The sequence below is a fragment of the Petaurus breviceps genome, unplaced genomic scaffold (genome assembly GCF_028583685.1).
Source record: "Petaurus breviceps papuanus isolate PSGF00001 unplaced genomic scaffold, PetGlider_PUasm1.0 38, whole genome shotgun sequence".
NCBI classification, from domain to species: Eukaryota; Metazoa; Chordata; class Mammalia; order Diprotodontia; family Petauridae; genus Petaurus; species Petaurus breviceps.
In genome coordinates, this window is record NW_027186304.1 from 56,948,645 (window position 1) to 56,976,052 (window position 27,408).

Consider the following 27,408-nt stretch of genomic DNA (forward strand, 5'->3'; position numbering starts at 1 on the left):
TTATATATTAAGTTCCTGAGTTTGGATTTCAACTCAGGTTCTCCTGACTCCAGGGCCAGTGCTCTATTCACTCTGACACATAGCCACCCTAGAATCCTAAGGTAGGATTTGTTGATCCGGGTGTGTGTGTGTGGGGGGGGCAGTTGTGGGCTGCACCAGCATAGATCATATGGTAATGGAGCCAGAGCGAACCTAGTTTCACTGATTCACCAACCACAGGGGTGATTCCCAAACCTCTCACTGCAGAGAGGTCTATCAGAGCTGGGGTAAGAGACAGGTGCAGGGCCTGTGGCAGTGGCAACATCTACTCTGGAATTAGGAGCCCACGGTCTAGAAGTTTAAGAATCACCTATCTGAAATCCCATGAGCCAAGATGGCAGGAAAATACAAACAAACCAAAAAAAAAAAAAGGTTAGATGATCTCATCCCCTTCTTTGACTCTGAAAACCCAGAGAATATTGCCCCAGAGAAAAATCCTTAAATAGTGGAACCAGCAACAGTCTTCAGAGATATACAGGAGGAGTGTGGCTGTGACTGTGCTGAGGCTTGAGGACCCTAGTACAGGAAAGGAGGCATTCCAGCAGGAGATCCTGAGCCCCAGGGGGGTGGAACTGGAAAGTGCTAATACCAGAGCCCCAGTGTACCTTTGCACAACCAGGGTAATCTACAGACACCAGTGTGGCCCCCCAGTCACCAGCAGCTGAGTCTGCCTGAACTCTAGCCCAGGGACATTGATGCAGAAACTAAAAGTGACCAGACCACCCTCCCCCACAACTCACTCTGTGAACTTCAGTGTAACCCTGGGAAAAAACTGAAAGTCCTATTGTTGGCCTCAGTCTAGGAACTCAGAAGCCATAGCACATAAAGCCAATAACCAGGCTCCTAAGTAGCAACATAAGAAGTGTGGATCAGAGCCCTCTGTGCCTCAGAAGTGGAGGTGGACTTTGAAAGCCAAGAAATGGGCAAACACAATGGGAAAAAATTAATTAGAAAGACAAAGACTTTAAAATCCTATTATGGTGAAAGGAAAGAGCAAAGTTCACATTCAGAAGAGGTTAGCATTGATACTACATCCACATCTGAAGCCTCAAAAGGTAATATGAACTAGTCTCAAGTCCAAAAAGCATTCTTGGAAGAGCTCAGGAAAGAATTTGAAATTCAAATTAAAGAGATAGAAGAAAAACTGACCAATAATTTTAAAAACACAATTGGCATAATGGAAAAAATATTCACTGAAGGGAACAACTCCTTATAAAGCAAAATTATAAAAACAGAGAAGGAGATTAAAAGCCTAACTGGAGAAAATAAATCCTGGAACATAAAATCTGGACTCTTTTCAGTAATACAGGGTTATAAGTCAACCCCCAAAAACTCATGATGGAGAGAGATGTCTACATTAAGAGAAAGAACTGGAAAGAACTGAGTGTGAATCCAGATTGAAGCAAACTTCCTGATATTTTTCTTTTTCTTGTTTGGTTTTGTTTCCTCTTTCCCATTGTTCATTGCACCTGATAAAAGCCTTCTTTATAAATTGAATAATGTCTAATGTGAAAGTATTTGCAGATTCTATACTTCACTGTATGCCATCAGGAGGCGGTGAGTTGAGGGAGGGAGAGAAAATTTGAAACCAAGGAATTGTGGAACAGAATCTTGTAAACTAAAAGTAAACAAACAAATTAATAAAGACAATTTTTTTTAAAAAAGGAAAGTAAAATCAGGCCTAATGTAAAAAGAGGTTCATAAACTGAGGAAAACAGTTCTTTAAAAATTAGAATTAGAGTGCTCTCACCTCCTCCAATTCATGTAAAAGATGACTCTGAACAAACGTTGGAGCTTCAGAACCCACAAAATGATAAAGAGAGAAGTTAACCTCCCACTAAGGACAACCCAGCAGATCAGCAGGGAGCAGTCAGCACAGCACTCTGGGAGCTGACCTGGTCCTGCGCAAGCCTGAGGTTTTAGCCCCAGGACAGTCTGACCAGACACCAGGCTGGAGAGACTTCAGAACACCAGCAGCTGTGATGGTTCCCAGAATTATCAACCCATAGATGCTAAGGAAAAAGTGAGAGGTCAGTGCAGTGTGGACTTTGGGATCCAGCAGTTGGGAGTGTGGTTGGTCTCTGTCCCCAGGGCCAGAAGCCTCTGAGTAGCTGTGGCCATGCAGATGCCGTCATGTGGCAGCTTCAGCTCCTGGCTTGCAGGCTGTAGAGGGACCAAGCAACCAGCTTGGATCTGGATTTCAGTCAAGGATGGAGGTCTTGGGGTGTGTGACCAGCTTGCCAGTGCATGTGGAGGCTTCAGAGAGGGCACCCAACTAATACCTTCGGTAGCTGAGAAAACCACAACATTTGGTACAAAGCTCCCTTGTCTGGTAGCAGCGTTCTACTGTGGCAAAAAAGCCCAAAAGTCAAGTAATTGAGTGGTAACATGAGTAAAGGAGGGAAGCAAAACAAACAGAGGAATCCAACATTACACTCCTATTTTGGAGGGAAAAAAAAGGAACAAAGCATGGAACAAGAGGTAGACAGTGCAGTCAGAACTCCTGAAAACAAAACTTCCAAAAAAATATGAGCTGAACACATGCCATGGAGGAGCTTAAAAAGGATTTTGAAAAGCAAACAAAAGAAGTGGAGGAAAAATTGGAAAGAGAAATGAGAACGATGCAAGAAAATTATGAAATGGGAGTCAACAACCTGACTGAAGAAAAAAACACCTTAAAATAGAGTAACTCACATGGAAAAAGAGGATCAAAAAGAAAATGAGGAAAAGAATGGCTTAAAAAGCTGAATTTGCCAGATGGAAAAAGAATATCAAAAGCTCACTGAAGAGAATCATTCCTTCAGAAAATGATTGGAGCAAATGGAAGATAATGACTTCATAAGAAATCAAGATACTATTAAAGAGATCCAAACAAATGAAAAAAATATATATATATATATATGTATGTATGTATATATGTAACTGTGAAATACCTCATTGGGAAACCACTAACTTTGAAAATAGATCCAGGAGAGATAATTTAAAATTTATTGTATTACCTGAAAGCCATGATCAAAAAAGAACCTAGAAATCATCCTTCAAGAACTTCTTAAGGAAAACTGCCATGATGTTGTAGAAACAAAGGGCAAAATATACATTGAAAGAACACCAATTGGCTCCTGAAAAAGATCCCCCCCAAAAACTCCTAGAAATATTAGAGCCAGATTCCAGAATTCCCAGATTAAGGAGAGAATATCACAAGCAGCCAGGGAGAAACAACTTGAAGATTGTGGAAAAACAATCAGGATAACAAAGGATTTGGCAACTTCTTTATTGATGGATTGAAGGTCTTGGGATATGATATTCTGGAAATCAAAGGAGGTGGGATTAAAACCAAGAATCGCCTACCCAGCAAAACTGAGCATCATGTTTCAAGGAAAAATATGTTCATTCAGTGGAATAGAGGAATTTCAAACATTCTTGATGAAGAAACCAGAGTTAAATAGAAAATTTCACATTCAGATACAAGAAGCAAGAGAATTATGAGAAAGTAAAAAGGGAAAAGGAATCATAAGGAACTTATCAAAGTTGAAATTTTTACATCCCAACATAGAAAAATGATAATTGTAACTTCTGAAACTTTTCTCAGTATGAGAATATTTGAAGGGAATAGAAAGTGTGTGTATGTATATGTGTGGATATGTATATGTGTATGTCTATATAGTAGGGTATATGGGCATATGGAGACAGATGTGAGTGTGTCTATATATGTGTACAGGTATACATACATAGAAGACACAGGACCAACTGAATAGGAAAGGATGATACCTAAAAGGTGAAAGTAAGAGGTGAGAGAGGAATATAATGAGAGGAGATGGGGAGAGACAGAATGGGGTAAACTATCTCATATAGAAGAGGCAAGGGAAAATGATTACAATTGAGGGGAAGAACAGGAAGGCAAAAGGGAATGGGTCAGCTTTATTCTCATTGAATTTGGCTTCAGGAGGGAAAGACATCCATACTAAATAGGGAATCTTACCCTATAGGAGGGCAGGGGAGAAGGGGATGAGAGGGGGGATTATGGAATGGAGGGCAGGCTGTGGGGGGGGTGGGGGATGGAAGTTGAAAGCACCCTCTTTGTAAAAGGGACAGGATCAAAGTAGAGAACAGAAAAAGGGGAGGTGGGATAGCAGGGTGGGAAATATAGTCAGTCTTTTACAATATATCCACTGTTGAATATATATGTATGTATGTACATATGTATACATATACACACATATATACTATACATACACACATATATACTATTATATACACACATGTATATTCACATATATAGTATTATTAATATTATTTGCATGTAACTGGAAAATAAGGTATTCTGGCACTTTGGCATAGAGATCCACTGTGCCCTACTAGAAATTCAAAAGTGGTATGAGAGAAGATATGTGAGAGACCATACTGGAGGAGGGGATATCCAGTGAGATTGATATTTTGGGGTGGTAGGTTGGTGAAAAATGGGGAGAAAATTTGTAACTCAAAATCTTGTGGAAATGAATGATGTAAACTAGAAGTTAATAAAGCATTTGATAAAAAAAAAGAGAAAATTAAGACTTCTGATTGCATACCAAAAGAAAAGCTTAACAGAGAACTTTACTTTCAAATACAAGAAGCAAGAGAAGCATGAGAAGATAAACAGAAAAAAAAAAATTGTAAGGAACCTATTAAAGTCCAACTATTTCCATTCCTGAATGGAAAAGTTACAATTTTAACTCATGAGACTTTTCTAATTATGAGGACTGTTGAAGGGAATATATGTATATGTGTATGTATGTGTGTGTATATATGTGTGTGTGTGTGTGTCTATACATACCTATACATGTGTATTATATGTTCATATAATAGGGCATATGTGTATACAAATACATATGTGAGTATGTGTATATATGTGTACATGTATAGACAGAGGGCACAGGATCAGTTGAATAGGAAGGGATGATATCTAAAAAACATAATTAAAAGGTGAGAGAGGAATATAATGAGAGAAGTAGATAGGGAAAGAGAGAATAGTATAAATTATCTCTTTTAAAAGAATCAAGAGAAAACTGTTAACAGTGGAGGGGAAGAACAGGAAGTCAAAAGGGAATGGGTCAATGGCACTCTCATGGAATTTGGCTTAATGAGGGAATAACATACTCACTTAATTGGGTATCTTACTCCACAGAAAAGTAGGGGGGAGGGGATAAGAGAGACGATAATAGAAGGGAAGGCAGATTGGCATAGAGGGTAGTTGGAAACACACACTTTTGATTAGCGACAGGGTCAAAGTAGAAGACAGAATAAGTGTGGGGAGGATAGGATGGAGGGAAATATAGATAGTCTTTAAAGATATATCTACTATGGAAACATTTTGTATAACTGCACATGTACAATCTATATTGAATTGCTTATCTTCCCAGTGGGGGTAGGTGATGCGGGAATATGGAAAAGAATCTGGAAATCAAAGTTTTAAAAACAAATATTTAAAAAATGCTTTTTTTACATACAACTGGGAAATTAGATATACAGTCACTGAGGGTTAGAAATACATCTTGCCCTACTAGAAAGAGAGGGGGAGGGGGAGGATATAAAAGCAAGCATAATGGGGGATGTAGTATTCAGTAGGCCTGCTATTTTGGGGGTAGTTGTAGCAGAAATACAGGGAGAAAATTTGTAACTCAAAATCTTGTGTAAATGAATGTTTAAAAATATGGTTTTTGGAAAAAGGTAAAAATTCCAAAAAAATAATTTTTGGGCTACTTGAAAGACAATATAACAAAAAGATCATAGATGTGGTACTTCAAATATTAGCAAAGAAACCTGCTCAATGTCTTAGATCCTGAGAATAAAATACAAATTAAATATTCCACTGATCACTGCCTAATAGAGATTCCAATATGAAAACTCTCAGGAATATTTTAGACATTTCCAGAGAAACCAGGATAAAGGAAAATATTTCAAACAGCCAGAAAGAAAAAAAAAATCAAGTATTTTGTAGTGACATTCAACATCACAGATGTGATAATTTTCATGTCAAATGAGTTGAGGGTTTGGAATATGATATTCCAGAAGGCAAGGAAGCTAGTATTACAACCAAATAACCTATCCAACAAAACTGCATATAATCCTCCAGGAAGAAAATAAAGATTTAATGAATAGAGGACTTTGAAGCATTCCTGATGGAAAGACCAGAGTTAGAAAATTTTTCATTCAAACACAACATGAAAAGGAAATATAAAAATGGTATCATTATTATGGCAGTTAGAAGGAATTTACAGAGGCAGAGAACTTTGGTATAAATTTATCATTCTGGAATGAACAACAAAAAAAATGACCAAGTAAGAAAGAGGGATACCTAGGGAGAAGGGTAAGGGTAAATTGGAATTGGGGAAAAAAATTCTCACAGAAAATTCCCTCACAGAGGGAAAAGCTTTTACAATGAAGGAAACAATTTTTGGAGGTTATTTTTGATCCTTACTTTCACTGGAATTGGTTCAAAAAGGACTATATATATATATATATATATATATACACACGCACACACACTCAGTTGCATATAGAAATGTAACTAATGGGAACAGAGCCAAGATGGCGGAGTAGAGGCAAGAATTTGGTGTGGGCTCCCACTCCAACAACCTCGAATACCTGTAAAATATGACTCTAAACCAATTTTAGAGCTACAGAACCTACAAAATGCAGAGTGAAACAAATCTCCCACTGAAGCCAGCCTGGCAGGCTGACAGGAAGAGTCAATTACACAAAGCTAGGAGCCGAGTGCAGTCCCACGTGAAATGCAAGGTCTGAGACCTCTGGTGGCCCAGACTATTGGCACAGACCTGCCAGAGCAGACTTCAGGAGAGTGAATCACCAGCAGCTGTGGTGGTTTCCAGTCTTAACCCATAAATTGCAAAGAGAAAGTAAAAGGTCAGTGGGGAACACTGTTGAAACCAGGTGACAGAAGATGACAGTCCAGCCCCTGCCCCCAGGGTGAGGGGGTAAAGGGAAGAGAGGGGGTCTGATAGAAGGGATGGCAGATTGGGGGAGAGGGTACTTAGAGGCACATATTTTGTAAAGGGACAGGGTCAAAGCAGAAAAGAGAATAAGTGTGAGGCAGGATAGGTTGAAGGGAAAAAAAAAACAACTAGTCTTTCACAATATAACTGTTAAGGAAACATTTTGCATAACTACACATGTACAACTTGTATTGAATTGCTTATCTTCCCAGTAGGGGTGGGTGAGGAGTGAAGAAGAGAAAGAATTTGAAAATCAAAGTTTTAAAAACAAATGTTAAAAAATTGTTTTTTACATTTAACTGAGAAACAAGATATATAGTCACTGGGGTATAGAAATCCATCTTGCCATACTAGAAAGTTGTGGGAGGGTGGAATGGGGGTGGATATAAGAGAAAGCATATTGGTGGAATGGGTATTCAGTATGCTTTCTATCTTGGAGTGGGGGTAAGGGAAAGATGGTGAGAAAATTTGTAATTCAACATCTTGTGGAAATGAATGTTGAAAGCTAAAACTAAATAAAATAAAATAAAATAAATATAACTTACATTTCCACAGTGAGGAAGAGGACAAAAGACATGAAAAAATGATAAAAGAGAAAACAGTTTAAGAGAGGAAGTGTTTACAAGCAAAATATGCTTTTGAAAAGTGGGAAAATGAAAAGAAAGTTAGAGATAGAGAACAGAAGAAAATGAAATGGAGAGAAATATAAGTTAGTAATCATAACTGACAGTGAATTGGATGAGCTATCATATAAAATGGAAGTGGATAGCAGAATGGATTAAAATCTAGAGTCCAACAACATGTTGTTTATAAGTGGTACTCTTCAAAATAAGAAGACCCATACAATGTTAAAATAAAGGGTTATATGATAATTTAATATTCTTCATCTGAAATATTTTTAAATGGGGAACATTGGTACCAATTATGATTTAATTCAAAGCAAAAGCAAAAAATAGATATAATTAAAAGGAATATTCAGAAAAATTGGAATTTGCTAAAATGTTAGCTTAATGAAGTAATGTCAAAAAATTTTACTGTACAATTCTCTTACAAGGATGTAATTTCATTTCTTTTCTTTTTTTTGAAGACTTTATTTTATTTTTTTCCTTTTTTCCAAATGCTTTATTAACTTCTGATTTACATCATTCATTTCCACCAGATTTTGAGTTACAAATTTTCTTCCCAATTTTCCCCTACCCACTGCCCCAAAATAGCATTCCCACAGGATATCCACTCCACTCCTCCAATCTGCTCTCTCCCATATTTTCTACCATGCCACTTTCGACTTTTCCAGTGGATCTCTATGCTTCAGTGCCTACATATCTTATTTCCAAATTACATGTAAAATAGTTTTAGTAATATATATATATATATATATATATATATATATATTTGAATATTTGATTTTAAAACTTTGAATTCCAGATTCATTCCCTTCCTCCCTTGTCACCCAACCATACTGGGAAGGTAAGCAGTTAAGTATACGTTGTACATGTGTGGCTACTGCAAAACAATAACATAGTAGATATATTGTAAAAGATGGACTATATTTATCTTCCTCCTATCCCACCTCCCACTTGTTCTATTCTCTGATTTGATCCTGTCCCTTTTCAAAAGTTGGTGCTTCCAACTTCCCTCCCCACCAGCCTGCCCTCTCTTCCATCATTTCCCCTCTCATCCCCTTCCCCCCCTAGTCTCCTGGAGGGTGAGTTACCCTATTTATTGTGTGTTTCATTCCCTTCTCAAGCCAAATTCAAAGGGAATAAGGTTGAAACATTCCCTTTTACCTTCCTATTCTTCCCCTCCATTGTAACCATTTTCCCTTGCCTCTTCTATATGAGATAGTTTAACCCATTCTGTATCTCCCCATCTCCTCTCATTACATTCCTCTCTCACCTCTTAATTTCACCTTTTAAGTATCATCCCTTCCTATTAACTTGGTCCTGTGCCCTCTATCTATGTATACCTGTAAACATATATACACATTCATATATTTATTCATATGCTCATATACCCTCATACACACACACATATTCCCTTCAACTACTGAGAAAAGTTTCATAAGATACAATTATTGTTTTTACATGTAGGAATGTTAATAGTTCAACTCTGATAAGTTCCTTATAATTTCTTTCTCTGTTTACTTTCTCATGCTTCCCTTGCTTCTGATATCTGAATGTCAGATTTTCTATTCAACTCTGGTTTTTTCACCAAGAATGCTTGAAAGTCCTCTATTCCACCAAATGACCATATTTTCCCCTGAAACATGATACTCAGTTTTGCTGGGTAGGTGATTCTTGGTTTTAATACCAGCTCCTTTGACCTCTGGAATATCATATTCCAAGCCCTTCGATCCCTCAGTGTAGAAGTTGCCAGATCCTGGGTTATGCTGATTGTGTTTACACAATATTCAAATTGTTTCTTCCTGGCTTCTTGTAACATTCTATCCTTAATCTGGTAATTCTGGAACCTGGCTATAATATTCCTAGGAGTTTTCTTTTGGGGTCTTTTTCAGGACATGATCAGTGGATTCTTTCAAACTATAGTTTTTCTTCTGGTTCAAAAACATCAGGGCAGTTTTCTTTGAGAACTTCCTGGAGGATGATTTCTAGGTTCTTACTTTGATCATGGCTTTCAGGTAGTCCAATAATTTTTAAATTCTCTCTCCTGGATCTATTTTCCAGGTCAGTGGTTTTTCCCATGAGATATTTCACCTTGCCTTCTATTCTTTCATTTGTTTGGATCTGTTTAATAGAATCTTGGTTTCTCATATAGTCAGTAGCTTCCATTTGCTCCAATCTAATTCTGAAGCAATGATTCTCCTCTCATTGAGCTTTTGATATTCTTTTTCCATCTGGCAAATTTGGCTTTTTAAGCCATTCTTCTCCTCATTGCCTATTTTAGCCTCTTTTGACATTTGAGTTAGTCTAATTTTTAATGTAGTATTTTCCTCAGTCAGGCTGTTGACTCTCATTTCATAATTTTCTTGCATTGTTCTCATTTCTCTTCACAATTTTTCCTCCACTTCCCTTGTCTGCTTCTTAAGGTCTTCTATGGCCTGTAACCAGCTCGTATTTTCCTTTGAAGCTTTTGGTGCAGGAGTTCTGACTTCACTGCCTTCCTCCTGTTCTATACTTTGCTCCTTTTTGTCCCCAAAATAGGAGTCCAATGTTGGAATCTTCTGTCTGCTTTGTTTCCTTTGCCTGGTCATTTCCCCCCTCACTAACTTGTCCCCTGGGCTTTTTTCCACAGTAGGATTCTGCCACCAGACAGGGGAGCTTTCATCCCAAATGCTGGGGTTTTCTCAGCTGCGAGAGATATTAGATGGGTTCCCTCTCTGAGGTCTCCACATTCTCTGGCAAGATGGACACACACCCCAGGACCTCCACCTTAGACTGCAATCCAGATCCAAGCAGGTAAAAGCAAGAGCGATTACCCCTCAAACTGGTGCTTCATCTCCCTACACTCTTCATGACAGTAGTTGAAGCTGCCAGGTAGTGCTGCCTGGCTGTGCAGACATCTCAGTGGCTTCTCACCCTAGGAGCAAAAGCCATGCCTTCCCACTTACTGGGTTCCAAAATCCAGACTGCACTGACCTCTTATTTTGTCCTTCACATATATATGTTGACAAATCTGGAAATGGCCACAGCTGCTGCTGATCTGAAGTCCTTCTGGTTGGTGGTTGGTCATGCCTGCCCTGGGGCTAAAGCCTTGGTGTGGGGCTGGGTGGCTCCCAGAGTGCTGAGCTGGCTGATTCCTGCTGGCCTGTGGCTGTCATCAACAGGAGGTTAGCTTCTCTGTGACGTTTTGTGGGTTCTGCAGACCCAAAGTTTGTTTAGAGTCCCCTTTTTACCTGGATTGGAGAAGATGGAAGTCGGAGCCATGGGCCACAGGGAGGTCCTGCTTCTACTCCACCATCTAAGGATGTAATTTCTTAAATATAGTGTAGAATAGAGCTAAATTCATAAAGAAAATTAGAGGCTCTCCACAATTGATACAAAGGATATAACAAGCAGTTTTCATAAGAAATCAAAGAAATCTATAGCAATATTTTTTAAATAAAAGCTCTGAGCCAGCATAGATAAGAGAAAGGAAAATTAAGACAATTCTGGTATAACCCCATAATCCATGAAAAATAAAAATTTCTGGCAGGTATGAGGGAAAAACTAGTACACTAATGAATTGTTGGCAGAATAGTGAATTCATCTAACAATTCTGGATATCAATTTGAAACTAGGTCCAAAAAGCTATAAAACTGTGCATAGACAGATAGTAGTCGTATGAGTTTTATATAATGATATGATTATCTTTAAAAAGCAATATTAATTAATGGATGAGAAAGAAAATTGCACTGGTAGAAGGTGACTGGGAGAGGTAGAATGGGATAAATTATCTGACATCAAAGAAGCCTTAAAGATTTTACAATAGAGGCGAAGATGAATGAAGCAAGGAGGGAAGCATAAGAACATTTTTCTCATCAATATTGGCTCAAAAAGGGAAAAATATAAATACTCATTTAGGTGTAGAAAGCTATCTTACCATACAGGAAATTATGAGAGGAAGGGGATAAGAGAAGGGTAGAAGCTGATAGGAGGGAGATCAGTTTGGGGGAGGTAAAAGTCAGAAGCAAAATATTTTTTGAGAATGGATACAGTAAAAGAAGAGAGGGAGGGAAGAAGAAGGGGAGGAAGGGTGGGAAAGAGGAAGAGACAGAAAGATGGAGAGAGAGTGATAAAGAAGGGAAATATATAACTACATAGCTGTAATCAGTACTGTGGGTAAAAATGTAGTGAATTTCTCTGATTAAGATGTCATTTGTCAAAAATATAGAAAACTGAGTCAACATTATAGAAATAAGTCCCATTTTTTAATTGATAAATGGTCAAAGGATATGAACAGGCAGTTTTCAGACAAAGTAAACAAAGCTATCTATAGTCAAATGAAATTGCTCTAAATTTCTATTTATTAGAAAAAATGCAAATTAAAGCAACTCTGAGCTACTACCTTACATCTATCAGATTGGTCAATATGATGGAAAAGAACAATGACCAATGTTGGAGGGGGTGTGGGAAAATTAATATATTAATGTGCTATTGGTGAAGCTGCATACTGATTCAAGCCTTTTGGAGAACAATATGGAGACATGCCCAAAGTTCTATAAAACCATGCATATTTTTTAAACAAGTAATACCACTAATAAATATGTACTCGATATAGATTTAAAACAAAAAGGGAAAGGACATATATGTACAAAAATATTAGTGATAGCTATTTTAGTGTTAGGAAAGAATTAGATATTGAGAGCATGTCCATCAACTAGGGAATGGTTTAGAAAATTTTTGCATATTATTGGGATGGGATTCTATTGTGCTTCAAGAAATGGTGAGCAAGGGGAGCAGACTCAAGATGGCAGAGTAGAAGCAGAACTTCCATGAGGCTCCAGCTTCCACCTCCTCCGATTCACATAAAAAATGACTCTAGAAAAACTTTGGAGCTACATAACCCACAAAATGACAGAGAGAAGATAACTTCCCCCCTGAAGACACTCCAGCAGTCCAGCAGGAAGGGGCCAGCATAGCACTCTGGGAGTCAAGCCCAAACCCATGTGAGAGGGAGGTTTTAGCCACAGGGTGGCCACAGCCAGCTGCCAGCTGGAGGGACTTCAGAACACCAGAAGCTATGGTGGTTTGAAGAATTATCAACCTACAGATGCTAAGGACAAATTGAGAGGTCAGTGGAGTGTAGACTTGGGGATCCAGCAGCTCAAGTGTTTTGTCTGGCCTTTACATCCTGGAGGGAGAAGCCACTGAAGTGCTGTGGCCATGCAGCCACCAACTCATGGCAGCTTCAGCTCCTGGCTTATAGTTAGCAGGGGGACCAATCAACCAGACTGAGGGGTAATTACTCTTATTTTGCCTGCTTGGATCTGGACTGCAGTCTAGGGTGGAGGTCCTGGGGTATGTGACCAGCTTGCCAGAGTGTGGAGGCTCAGGGAGGGCAACCAACTAACAGGTCCAATAGATGCAAAAATCCCTGTGATTGTAATAAAACTCCCCTCTCTGGTAGCAGAGTCCTAATTTGGCAAAAAGCTAAAAGTCAAGTATTTTTGCAGCAACATGAGCAAGCAAAGGAAGGAAAGCAAGCAGAGCAATCCAATATTGCACTCCCATTTTGGAGGGAAAAAAAATGACAAAGCATGGAACAGAAGGAAGACAACAAATCCAGAACTCCTGCAACAAAAGTTTCCAAGAAAAATACAAGCTGGTTACAGGCTATAGAGGGCTTTAAGAAGGATTTTGAAAAACAAATAAGAAAATTGCAGGAAAATTTGGGAAGAGAAATGAGAATGATGCAAGTAAATTATTAAATGAGTGTCAACAACCTGACTGAAGAAAATACCACCTTAAAAGTAGAATAACTCAAATGGCAAAAGAGCCTCAAAAAGACAATGAGGAGAAGAATGCCTTACAAAGCCAAATTTGCCAGATGTAAAAAAGAATGTCAAAAGCTCACTAAAGAGAATCATACCTTCAGAATTCGATTGGAGCAAATGGAAGCTTCTGAATTTATGACAAATCAAGATACTATTAAACCGATCCAAACAAATGAAAAAATACAAGGAAATCTGAAATACCTCATTGGAAAAACAACTGATCTGGAAAATAGATCCAGGAGAGATAATTTTAAAAGTATTGGACTACCTGAAAGCCATGATCAAAAAAAAAAAAGAACCTAGAAATCATCATTCAAGGAATTATCAAGGAAAATTGCCCTAATTTTTTTTAGAACCAGAGGGCAATATAGAGGTTTAAAGAATCCACCAATCACCTCCTGAAAAAAGATCCCCAAAAGAAAACTACTAGGAATATTATAGTCAGCTTCTGAATTCCCAGATCAAGAAGAAAATATTACAAGCTGTCAGGAAGAAACAATTTGAATATCATGGAAACACAATCAGGATAACACAGGATCTGGAAGCTTCTACATTTAGGGATCAAAGGGCTTGGAATATGATATTCTGGAGATCTAAGGAGTAGTTATTAAAACCAAGAATCACGTACCAAGCAAAACTGATTATCACGTTTCAGTGAAAAATATGGTCAGTCAATGGAATAGAGGACTTTCAAGAATTCTTGATGAAAAACTAGAATTGAATAGAAAATCTGACATTGAAACACAAGAAGCAAGAGAAGCATGAGAAGGTAAACAGGGAAAAGAAATCATAAGGATAATATCAAAGTTGAACTATTTACATTCCTATATGGGAAAATGATAATTATAACTTATGAAAATTTTCTCAGTATGTGAATAGTTGAAGGGAATAGAAAGGCATATATATGATACATACATATGTCAATATAGGAGGGTATATGGGCATATGAATACATATGTGAGTGTTTACATATTTGTACAGGTATACATAGGCAGAGGGCACAGGACCAGTTTAATAGGAAGGGATAATACTTAAAAGGTGAAATTGAGAGGTGAGAGAAGAATTCATTTGCCCATATACCCTCCTAAATAGACATATATTTGCATGTATACATACATACATATATATGAATGTGTATATATGTACACACATATTCCTTTCTATTCCTTTCAACTATTCTGGAGGTCAAAGGAGCTAGGATTAAAACCAAGAATCACCGACCAAGCAAAACTGAGTATCATGTTCCAGGGGAAAATATGGTCATTCAGTGGAACAGAGGACTTTCAAACATTCTTGATGAAAAACCCGAGTTGAATAGAAAATTTGACATTCAGATACAAGAAGTAAGAGAAGCTTGAGAAGGAAAACAGGGAAAAGAAATCATAAGGAATTTAACAAAGCTGAACTACTTATATTCCTACATGAAAAACAATAAGTGTAATTTATGAAACCTTTCTCAACATGAGAATAGGTGAAGGGAATAGAAATGTATACGTGTGTGTATCTTTACATACATAAATGTCAATTTTGGAGTGTATATGGGGGTATGAATACATATGTGAATGTGTGTATATATGTCTACAGTTATACATAGACAGAGGACACAGGACCAATCGAATAGTAAGGGATGATCCTTAAAAGTTGATAATAAGATTTGAGAGAGGAATATAATGAGAGGAAATGGGGAGAGACAGGATGGTGTAAATTATTTCATATAAAAGAGGCAAGGGAAAATGGTTACAATGGAGGGGAGGAACAGAAAGGCAAAAGGGATTGATTCAAACTTATTCTCATTTAATTTGGCTTAGGGAAGGAATGACATATATAATAAATAGGATATCTAACCTTACAAGAGAGTAGACATGAAGGGGAAGAGAGGGGGTATAATGGAAAGTTGGGCAGGCTGGGGGTAGGGAAGTTGGAAGCACCCACTTTTGAAAAGGGAAAGGATCAAAGTAGAGAATAGAATGAGTGGGGGGTGGGATAGGATAGAGGGAAATATAGTCAGTCTTCCACAATATATCCACTATGAAAATATTTTGCATAGCTACTCATGTACATCCTATATTGAATTGCTTATCTTTCCAGTGAATGTGGGTGACAAGAGTAGAAGGGAAAGAATCTGAAAATTTTAAAATCAAATGTTTAAATGTACACACACACACACACGTTATTATTAACATTTTACATGAAACTGGAAATTGATATATACTGGCACTGGGGCATAGAGATCCACTGTGCCCTATTGGAAAGTCAAAGGGAAAATGAGAGAAAATATGAGAGAATAGATTGGGGGAGGGGAAGTTCAGTGGGAACAATGTTTTGGAGTGGTGGGTAGAGAAAATTGGGGAGGAAACATTAAAAGGAAAAAGAATTGTTCTCAACAAAATGGGAAGGCTTCTATCTAAAACCTGAACATTGGCTTCAAGACAACATACCATTTTCTAGGTGCTGAACATCCTGTTTGGAATCAAATGAAGTAAACTCATTCAGATATCCTGGAGCATAAGGGAATAGATTTGTCCCTGATGGGTCTAGTCCACCTGTATATCTCTTCTTTACTATCTTCATTTACTTTGTTCTTGCTGTTATTTTTTGTTGTTCTTGTTTTGAAATTCAGTGACTAATTCGTAGACTAATACTTTCTAGATATCCATTGCTGGTACAGCAGGAAGAAGTCTGACTCTGAAGGCATTGGACCTAGGTTCAAATTCCAATTTTTTTTCAATGTTTACTACCTATATGACTTCAGATAAGTCACTTAGCCGCCCTGATGAAGTATGTTGGGTTAGGGAGACACAAGACCCTTAAAAATATTTTTCAAATTCATTTTTTTTGCATTTTTCAAATAGTTTATTAACTTCTGATGTACATCATTAATTTCTGCCAGATTTCGATTTACAAATTTTCTCCCTGTTTTACCCCTACCCACCACCCCAAAATTGCAATACCACAGGATATCCCCTCCTTCAGTCTGCCCTCTTCGATATCTTCTCCCATACTCCCTTCAACTTTTCCAGTAGGGAATGGTGAGTCTCTATGACCCAGTGCCTGTATACCTCATTTACCAATTTCATGTAAAATAGTATTAATAATAGTATATATAATAATAAATATTTCATTTTAAGACTTTGAGTTCTAGATTCATTCCCTTTCTGCCTTGTGACCCATGATTACTGGGAAGAAAAGCAGTTCAGTATAGGTTGTACATGCGTAGCTAATGCAAAACATTAACATAGAAGATATATTGTAACAGACTATAATTCTCTCCCTCCTATCCCACCACCCACTTGTTGTATTCTCTACTTTGATCCTGTAACTTTTCAAAAGTGAATGCTTCCAAATTCCCTCCCCCCCAGCCTGCCCTTCCTTCCATCATCCCCCCTCTCATCGTCTTTCCCCCTATTCTCCTATAGGGTGAGATACCCTATTTAGTGTGTATGTCCTTCCCTACCTGAGGCAAATTCAATGACAATAATGTTGACCCATTCCCTTTTGCCTCCCTATTCTTTCCCTCCACTGTAACCATTTTCCATTTGCCTCTTCTATATAAGATAGTTTACCCCATTCTGTCTCTCTCCATCTGCTCTCATTATTTTCCTCTCACCTCTTAATTTCACCTTTTAAGTATCATACCTTCCTATTAACTTGGTCCTTTGCCCTCTGTCTATGTATACCTGTAAACATATATGAAAAAACTTCACATAAGTATTCATATACCCATATACCCCCAATACATACATGCCTACATACATACATACATATATATGTATATATACATATATATACACATATATTCCTTTCTACAATTTCCATACTGAGGAAAGTTTCATCAGTTACAATTATTGTTTTTCCATGTAGGAATGTTAATAGTTCAACTTTGATAAGTGGCTCATAATTTCTTTTCCCTGTTTACCTTCTCAAGCTTCTCTTGCTTCTTGTATCTGAATGTCAAATTTTCTACTCATCTCTGGTTTTTTCATTAAAAATGCTTGAAAGTCCTCTGTTCCACTGAATGACCATATTTTGCCCTGAAACACAATACTCAGATTTGTTCAGTAGGTGATTCTTTGTTTTAATCCCAGCTCCTCTGCCCTCTGGAATCAGGCCCTTCAATCCTCAGTGTAGAAGCTGCCAGATCCTGTATTATCTTGATTGTGTTTCTGCAATATTTAATTCTTTCTTCTTGGCTGCTTGTAAAATTCTCTCCTTGATCTGAGAATTCTGGAACCTGGCTTTAATATTCCTAGGAGTTTTCTTTTTGGGATCTTTTTCAGGAGGTAATCAGTGGATTCTTTCAACCTCTATTTTGCCTTCTGGTTCTAAAACATCAGGGCAATTTTCCTTGAGAATTTCTTGGAGGATGATTTCTAGTTTCTTTCTTTAACCATGCCTTTCAGGTAGTCCAATAATTTTAAAATACTCTCTCCTGGATCTATTTTCCAGGTCACTCTTTTTTCCCATGAGATATTTCACATTGCCTTCTATTCTTTCATTTGTTTGGATCTCTTTAAAACTTTCTCATAAAGTCACTAGCTTCCCTTTGCTCCATTTTAAATCTGAGGGAACAATTCTCCTCATTGTGCTTTTGAGCTTCTTTTTCCATGTGGCAAAATAAGCTTTTTAAGGCATTCCTCTCCTCATTGTCTTTTTGAGCCTCTTTTGCCAATTGAGTTAGTCTGTTTTTCAAGGGGTGATTTTCCTCAGTCAGCCTGTTGAATCTCATTTCTTAATTTTCTTGCATCATTCTTATTTCTCTTCCCAATTTTTCCTCCACTCCTCTTACCTGCTTCTTAACATCCTCTATCTCTTGTAACCAGCTCATATTTTCATTTGAAGCTTTTGGTGCTTAAGTTCTGACTTCACAGACTTCCTTATGCTTTGCTCTTTTTTGTCCCCACAATAGGAGTCTAATGTTGGATTCTTTTGTTTGCTTTGTTTTCTTTGCCTGGTCATGTCCTTCCTCAGTCACTTGTTCCATGGGCTTTTTGCCACAATAGGACTCTGCCACCAGACAGGGTAGCTTTTATCCCAAGCGCTGGAGTTTTCTCAGCTGCTGGATGTCTTATTTGGGTGCTCTCTCCAAGACCTCCACATGCTCTGGCAAGCTGGTCACACACCCCAGGACCTCCACCCTAGACTGCAATCCAGATCCAAGCAGGTTAAATCAAGAGTGATTAACCCTCATACTGGTAGCTTGGTCCCCCTACACTCTGCAGTCCAGGAGCTGAAGCTGCCACTTGGTGCTGGCTGGCTGTGCTGGGGTCTCAGTGTCTTCTTGTCCCGGGCGCAAAAGCCACACATTCTCAATTACTGGGTCCCAAAGTCCAGACTGCACTGACCTCTCACGTTTTCCTTACCATCTATGTGTTGATAAATCTGAAAATGTCCATAGCTGCTGGTGATCTGTAGTCCCTGCAGCCAGCTGCTGGGGGCTAATCAGACCTGCCCTGGGGCTAAGACCTCGACTTGTGTGTGGCTGGGCTTGGCTCCCAGAGCACTGTTCTGGCTGATTCCTGCTGGCTTGATGGGCTGTCCTCAGCAGGAGGTTAGCTTCTCTGTGTCAATTTGTGGGTTCTGAAGCTCCAAAGTTTGTTTAGAGTCCCCTTTTAAATGGATTGGGGAAGGTGGAAGCTGGAGCCAGGAGGAGGTCCTGCTTCTACTCTGCCATCTTGACTCCTCCCCCAAGACACAAGACTCTTAATAATTTTGTGACTCTGGGAGAGTCAATTAACTTCTGTCCACTTCAATTTCCCCATCTATAAAATAGGGATATTAATTACATCTACTTTTCAGTGTTTGAGCCTATCTCTCTACAGTGCCATCTTACAGCTATTCAAATTTTGAATACATGAATAACTCTTCAAATGAAGTACTTTTTAAACATTAAAGTACTATGTAATTTGCTAGTTATTACCATCATCACTATGACCACCACCACAACAACTATCATCATCATCATCCATATCATCATAATTACTATGACCAATGACAATCGTAATAAAAATGAGGGGGTTGGACCAGATGACCTTCAAACTTCCTTCTAGGGCTAATGATTCTGTGATCAGTGATCCATAACACCCAGAACAATGCCAGACACACAAGTATTAAATAATTAATTTAATGTCACAATGGAACTGGATCCACCTTTTTTTAAAATATACATGTTTTATGTTTATGTAACAAAATGTGTAGTTCATAAGAGTACTCTTGTAACAAAGTAAAACAATTCAATAAAATTAATACTACAGTGATTCCATCTAAAAAGTTCATCACATATCTCTATGCCACCCTCTGTTTTGAAGTGATTTTTTTAAATAAAAAGAAATATGTATTATTTCCCTCACACTTCCCACCATATAAGGAAAAAGAGAGAAAAATTCTCTTTTGTAACAAATATATATATATGGTTAAGCTAAAAAAATTCCCTTTATGGTTCTGTATTTTCTCTCACATTCATATTATAATGTACTTTTAATCCTTTGGTATCATGAATGGTCATCATACTGATCCAAATTATTACATATTTCAAAGTTGCTTATTTTAGCAGTGTGGTTATTATTGGATAAACTATTACCCTGGTTCTGTTCATTTCACTCTTCATCAATTTATAATTTTTTGTTGAAAAAGATTATCATTTTGGGGGCAGCTAGGTGATGTAGTGAATAGAACCCTGGGCCTGGAGTCAGGAGGACCTAAGTTGAAATCAGCCTCAGACATTTGATACACTTATTGTGTGAGCTTGGGACAGTCACTTAATTCCAATTGCCTTGCCTTCCCCTCCTCCAAAAAAGAAACAAAAAAATTGGCATTTTTACGATATTGATATAATATAAATGATTCTTAAGCTTCTGCTAACTTCACTATGTATAGCAGTATATACAATTCTTTATGTATCTTTTTCAAATTGTCCATTTAAAAACACAACAATGCTCCATCACTTCCAATACTTCCATTGTTATACAAAATATTCATACATTTCTCAATCAGCATTTCCAAATAAGACTCATAGAACCTGCCAGGAAAAATACAGAATGAAAAATTCCATTTTAAATAGATACAGAATGTAGTAATTCAGATTTGATACTTCCTGCTGAACCAGGACTGCACGACTGCTCAGTGTCACTGCCCACAATCCCGAGTCCAAAATTTCCTAACAATCATCTAGGTAAAAAGAGTAAATAATCAGGAGTCAAAATCAACTTAGGGCAGAATGCAGGGTGAGACGACAAAGGGAAAAGAAAAAGAGGGAAATCAGTTCCAGTCTGCCAAGCCAAGGTTGGGAACATCAAAAGGTACAGTCAGAAGAAGGAGGGGAAAGTAATTCAATTCAATGACTATTGATTCAGCATCAACCATGTGTAAACAGTACATAGTTCAAGTTCATAGCCTGAAAAAAACCAGGGCCAGGGAGAGAAATTTCTTCCAGAGATATCCTGAGGGCAGGAGCATAAATGTATATATCAATATATGTGGTACTAACTCTATTTCTACTTTATCTCATCTAACAGTTTATATACTTTTTGCCAACTCTTCTTACATCTCTGCATGGTCGTAACCATTTCTGTTCTTGTAAATAAAGCATATTAATAATCTTTTAGTTCTCACTTATTTAGACAGAGTCTCTATACAAAATAAACCAACATTTTCACTGTATCATAATAATAAAAAATGATGACAATAAGTACTGTAAAATCTATTGTCTTAACATACCAAGTAAGTAAGTATACAATATCTAGCTTTAAAACTTATTAAAATGTACTTTTACAAAATGGACCCAGATGCAGACAAGAAAAAATAAATTTGCATGATTCCATGACTGAATGCCCAGATTAAGACAAAAGAGAGGAAATGGTGGATTTAGAAAGGGCCAGAAATAATGGGCTAAAGAGTTTAAGCATAGGTTAAAAATGAAATCACGAAGGTATGTGATGAATGTGGGCCTGATTGTCCAGAAGGACAAGCAATTTAGCTCACTTGAGACTTTGCACAGACTGTCTAAATGTTTTTTTTTTGCCTTTGAAATGCTTTTTAAAAAATTGGCAGCTGAAGCTTCTGTTTCTTGCCACTAATCCCAAGCATGTGAAATGATGTCATTGAAAGATGGGAGCCAAGACAAAACAGGCATCATCGGGACAAAAATTAGCCAGCTGCCAGGAAGTAGAGTCATTTGCAAAAAGCAATTGAAGATCCTTCCACTTTGCACAGCTTGAAGATATCCCAACAAGGATTCTAATCAACTCAAATGTATCCTATGTGGCAGTTTTCTGTGCTCAGGAGTCTTCTTGTATATGTAATTTGTACATAAGGATAAAAATGTTTAAATAACCAAATGATCAATATTAAACTTAGTCCTACCTACTTCACAGGGTTGCTATGAGGAAAGGACTTTTGAAAGCTTAAAATTTTAGCAAGTATAAATCATTATTTGTACAATTATTATACCAATAGGTAAAAGAATATTGAGGCAATTTTTTTAAATGCATCACATATGAATTTTGTCCCATGTAACATTTATTTATAGGAAAATCAGCTCTTATGAAGGTAAATAGATGTCACAGTGTTCCTGAAGGTTAATTAAGTCAAAAATGTTATTTTCTAAACATATATCTCAAAGGTGGGTAGCTTTTTTCCATATCAGGATATCAGGATGAGAGGGGAAAAGGGTGAAGACACATATGATGATCTATACATAATAGAGCCTGTTTGATATGTAAAGCAGCATAGGATTTCATTGTAGATGAATTGGTTTAAATAAACATAATTATGTAATAAAAACTGATTAAATATAGTATAGGTGATTAAGTATAACTGGGTGAGTATATAAGAATAAAAAAAATGAAAAAAAAATCCAAAACTTTTATATAATTAAGCTTCCTCCAACACCAAATATACTATCAGAATTCAAATCAGGGAGTGACTTTCAGGTTGCTCCTGCTACACTGTATGTTGTGCGATGAAAGGAACTGTTGCTTTTCCTTTGCCTGTAGGTAGTGTAGTCGATAGAGAGCTGGCCCTAGTGTGAGGAGAACCTGAGTTCCAATCCAGCATCACATATTTATGAGCCATGTGACCCTGAACAAGTCTATTTTCCTTAGTTTCCTCATTTGTTAAATGAGCTAGAAAAGGAAATGACAAACTACTCCAGTATCTCTGCCAATAAAATCTCAAATAGGTTAATGGAGAGTCAGATATAATTGGAACAGATCAACAATACCTCTAGAAACTAGGGAAAATGCCCCCTATACATCATAACTGTCTAGCAAATGTCTATTAAAGAAAATTAAATTCTTATTTTAAGTGGAAAGAATAAACTTAGGTGGTTAAAGCTTACTAATGAGATCAAAAGTATGGACTCAGTTCTTATATGGAATGGATACATTTGTATTTTTCCATGGGTACAGATCATCTCCCTAAGACCCAACTGTGAACTACAAAAATGTGGGGAATTAAATGAAACTAATTAAATTAAATTAAATGTGGGTGTGCTCATGGGAAAATTTCACCAACACTTGAAATTCAATGGTTATCTGTTCCCTAGCACCACTACCCTGAAAGCTTTGAGCAACATTATAATACATATTTGACCCTGAATACTGTAAAAAGGATCACCTTTTATTAGCCTCTGGAGTCTATTGAGCTATCCATATCTGAAAAAGGATAATTTTTTTTCAATTCTACCCCAAATAAATGGTTTTTCACATGCAATTTAAAGAACTACTAAGATGTAAGATTCCATTTTTAGAATGCTATGCTTATTAAGAATTTTCCAAAATCTTTGTTGTATAGAATTGTTTATAGGTAAGGGGGGTAGATACAGTGAAAAATGAATGTGATACAAAAACAAAACAAATGATATCAATAAAATGCATTTTAAAATAAACTACATTTATTTCTCTGAAAATTCCACATCTTTCATATTTGTACCCCCCAGGGCCATGTAGAATAAATCCAATCTCCATATTCCTTCAAATAGAATTGGGAAGAGAAATGAGAATGATGTCAGAAAATCATGAAAAATGAGTCAACAAGGTACAGCCAAGATGACAGTGTAGAAGTAAACACCTCAAACTGCTATAAAATATGACTCTAAACAAACTTTGGAGCTACAGAACCCACAAATTTTCAAAAAAATTCATCCTCACAAGCTTCTCCATTGTAATGGTGTCTTCTTTCTTGAGATGGATCAAAGTCCACCAGTTCTACCTGATCTATATCTTCAGTCTCTTCTACTTCCTTCCTTTGCAGGCAGTAATTTTCCCCCAAAAAATAGCTCGTATGATGAAAGAAAGCCATTCTCTGGGAAATTTACCTTGAACTCAATTATTAGAATTCCTTTCTCATAAGGTCGGCGATAAATGGACATGCCTTCATTCAGCACACATTTAATATCTCCATGTTTAACAATCTGACCAGGATGAGAAATAATGACTATAGTTCAATTATCAAGAGTTGTTATTGGTTTCTGAAAGCCACATAATACTTCAACCAACTGGATATCCATACATGTGCAAAGGTCCTCACCACCTCGTGTAAATATAGCTTTGTCCTTCTGATCCAAAACAATGATAATATCTCCTGGCTCATGTCCTGGCTCCTGGTCACCTTCACCATGGAATGTTATCTTCTGACCATCTTTCATACCCTTGTCAATATGAACCTCCAGAATCTAATTCTCTGGACCAATTTTCCTTCCATTACAGCTTTTACATCTATCTTTAGAGCTGCTTCATTCCCCATGTCCTTGGCATTCCATGCAAACTGACGGAATTTGCTGGACCATTCCAGGTCCTATCTGATGAATTCTTATTTGCATTCTAGTACCTCTGCAATTGGGACAGCATTCTACAGCTCCTGTCTTACCGCCCCGTCCTTCACATTTATCACAAATTACATTCTTTTGCAAAGCAAGTTTTCTCGTTGCACCATTATATAAATCTTCTAAGGTCACTGACAACTGATGAACGACATTTTTACCTCTCCGTTCCCTTTGCATTCGTCCACCTCCTCCAAAAAACATATCAAAGATATCCATTGGAGAACCAAAGCCACCACCAAAACCACCCTCTTTGATGGCTTGTTCTCCACCTTTGTCATATAATTCTCTCTTCTTTGCATCAGAAAGCACTTCATAAGCTTGAGAAACTTGCTTGAACTTTTCTCCTTTATTCGAATTCTTATCTGGGTGATATTTTAAGGCTAGTTTTCTGTATGCCTTTTTTAGTTCTTCCTGGGAGGCATTGGGTTTTACCCCCAAAACATCATAGTAAGTAGTTTCCTTCACCATTTTTTATAGCCGGGGAGCGACGCTCGCGGTACCCCCGGTGTCGAAATGCCCACGTCCGGGGTAGGGTGTGGGGGGACCGCCCAGAAGCCAGTTAGGGGATCTAGTGGAAGAAAAAGAAGATTGGGGGAGGGGGTTCGAGTTCTTGTGTGCGGAGCTGGAGTTGCGGCAGCTGCTGCCCTCAGCTTCTCGCCGAGTTTTCTGGAAATTTCCGCCAGGAAGAGGGTATTCAATATGCTTGCCATGTTTGGGTGAGGAGTAGGTGAAAGATGGAGAAAAATTTGTGACTCAAAATCTTATGGAAATGGATGTTGAAAACTAAAAAAAAAAGGTATAAATTAGAAAAAAAAAGATATACAGATGGAAGAAGACTTAGAGATCTTCTATATTCTTTGTTCACAACTCTTTAAAAGAAAATTACTTTTGGGATTTGGAATTTTAAGCTACATCTTCATAGACATAAAATACCTATTTAATGTCCTTGATTGAGGCCATATTCATACTTACTCTTGTCTTAAATTTAGGGGAAAAGAGTGATTATCAGTGTTCACTAGGGGATCAAAGTTTACTAGAAATGCTACATCTATGATATTGTATTTAGATCTAGGTATCACAATTTAGGAAAACTATTGATAAACTGGTATGTATGAAGAGTACCCAAAAGAGGGTACATGATAGTGAAGACCTAGAATCTATTCTTTCTGAAGAGCTGTTGAAGGGTTTAGAGATTTTAACCTTAAAAGAAGACTAATTGAAGAGGCATGTAATCTTTAATTGTGTAAAAGGCAGTGAAGCAGGAGAGGTATTTGACTTGTTCTGTTTATATCAAAAGAGTAGATTATAAAATGATGGATATAAGTTGAAAAGAAGTAAAATACCTTACTAATAATTAGAACTATCCCAATGAAAATTTGTTACTCTAGTTGGTTCTTCCTCATTGAAATTTTCAAGCAGGGACTGGGTTACCATTGATTGAGTACATTGGAGTGAGGATTATTTTTTCTAATAGGAGTTGGACTACATAGCCTATTAGGTCCCTTCCAACTACAAAATTCCATATTTCTGTGAAGGAATCCCTGGGATCCTCTTTTGCATGTCAATTTACCTGTAGGGAGTATCTAATGCACATCAAGAAACATGGAGTTCAGTAATTCATTTTGTATGGAACAATGTAAATCAAGAGATCAACACCAATTGCCATGGTAATAGCACATTCTTTCTCTATGTCCAGACAACAGGGGAGAGTGAGACAGTGTTCTACTGTGTGCCAATAGAATTTAGTATACTCCACTAAAACAATAAAGCAAACAAACCACGAACTTCCTGAAATCTTCATATCTGATTACATTCAGTTAAAGGAGCAAACATCTCCATATCTCTGCAAAACTTATAATTTCAGTGTTGCCAATGAAAATCAAAATAGGTCACAGCTTCCTTGATAAGGTCAGCATGCTTCCCATTACTGATATTGAGTGGTAATGTATCTCTTCTATAAGCACGCTATATAATGAGTGTGTTTAGTGACATATTTCATGCAACATATAGGTTACTATATGGAAATTTGTGCTCAATCTCTTTGTTTTGTTGGTTGAAATCAATATTTATGATTACATGTGTATGTGTACATACATTTACATCTTATGTGTCTCACACACACACACACACACACACATTACTCAACTGAAAAATTCCATTTCCACAAAAAACTTTTCTCTCTTTTACCAAGTGAATTAATTATCTATCTGGAGTGCTCCATTGGAATTTTTGATTCAAAATGTGTAAAATGGGATTCATATCTTTATTTCCCAAATAATTCTTCATCCAAACTTCCCTACTTCCATGAAGGTTACTACCACTTTCCATTACAGCCAGGTTTATAATATTATTTTTGGTTCTATCTTGTGGTTTACCTCACATATTTAGTAATTTGTCAGATCTTATCAATTTATCTCACTAAATTCTCTGGCATTTACTCTCTTCCCTTCACTCAAATAGCCAATATCCTAGGTCTTTTCTTCAATACTTTCCTCCTGGTCCAGTTAAATAAGATATTTTTTGGATCACCTTCTATCTTCTATCTTCCATCTCTCTCAGATATGTATACATTATGATGTGTGACTCGCATGACCAAAAATATTCAGCAGATCTCTATTGCATCTAGGATAAAATAAAACATCTTTTGCAATCTACTCTTTATCCTATTATTTCTGGCACGTCAAATAGATTCTACTGCTAACTGTTACATACCCTCATAATTCTGTCACCTGTCTGTGCCCCTGTGGTTGGCCAGGAGTACATTCTTCCTCAACTCAGCATTTCAAACTCCTCTTTAAGACTCATATGAGGTACCATTTGTCACCATTTTAATATAATTATTTTACTTTTCCCTGTTACACGTTAAAATAACTTTTGACATTTTGTTTTCTTTTAAAGTTTTGGGTTACAAAATCTATCCCTCCCTACTCCCTTCCCCTATCCTAAGATGCTAGGTAATTAGATTTATGCTATATTAGTACAGTCATATAAAACATTTCCTTATTAGTTATTCTGTACTAGAAGATGAAAGAAAAAGAGAGAGAGAGAAAGAGAGACAGAGACAGAGAGAGAGAGAGACAGAGAGAGAGAGAGAGAGAGAGAGAGAGAGAGAGAGAGAGAGGAAG

General features: G+C 37.2%; 1 pseudogene; it reads right to left on the minus strand.

Moving 5' to 3' along the window:
• Positions 1-23,589: 23,589 nt before the first annotated feature.
• Positions 23,590-24,958, minus strand: LOC138170240 (dnaJ homolog subfamily A member 1 pseudogene; annotated as a pseudogene).
• Positions 24,959-27,408: the final 2,450 nt, after the last annotated feature.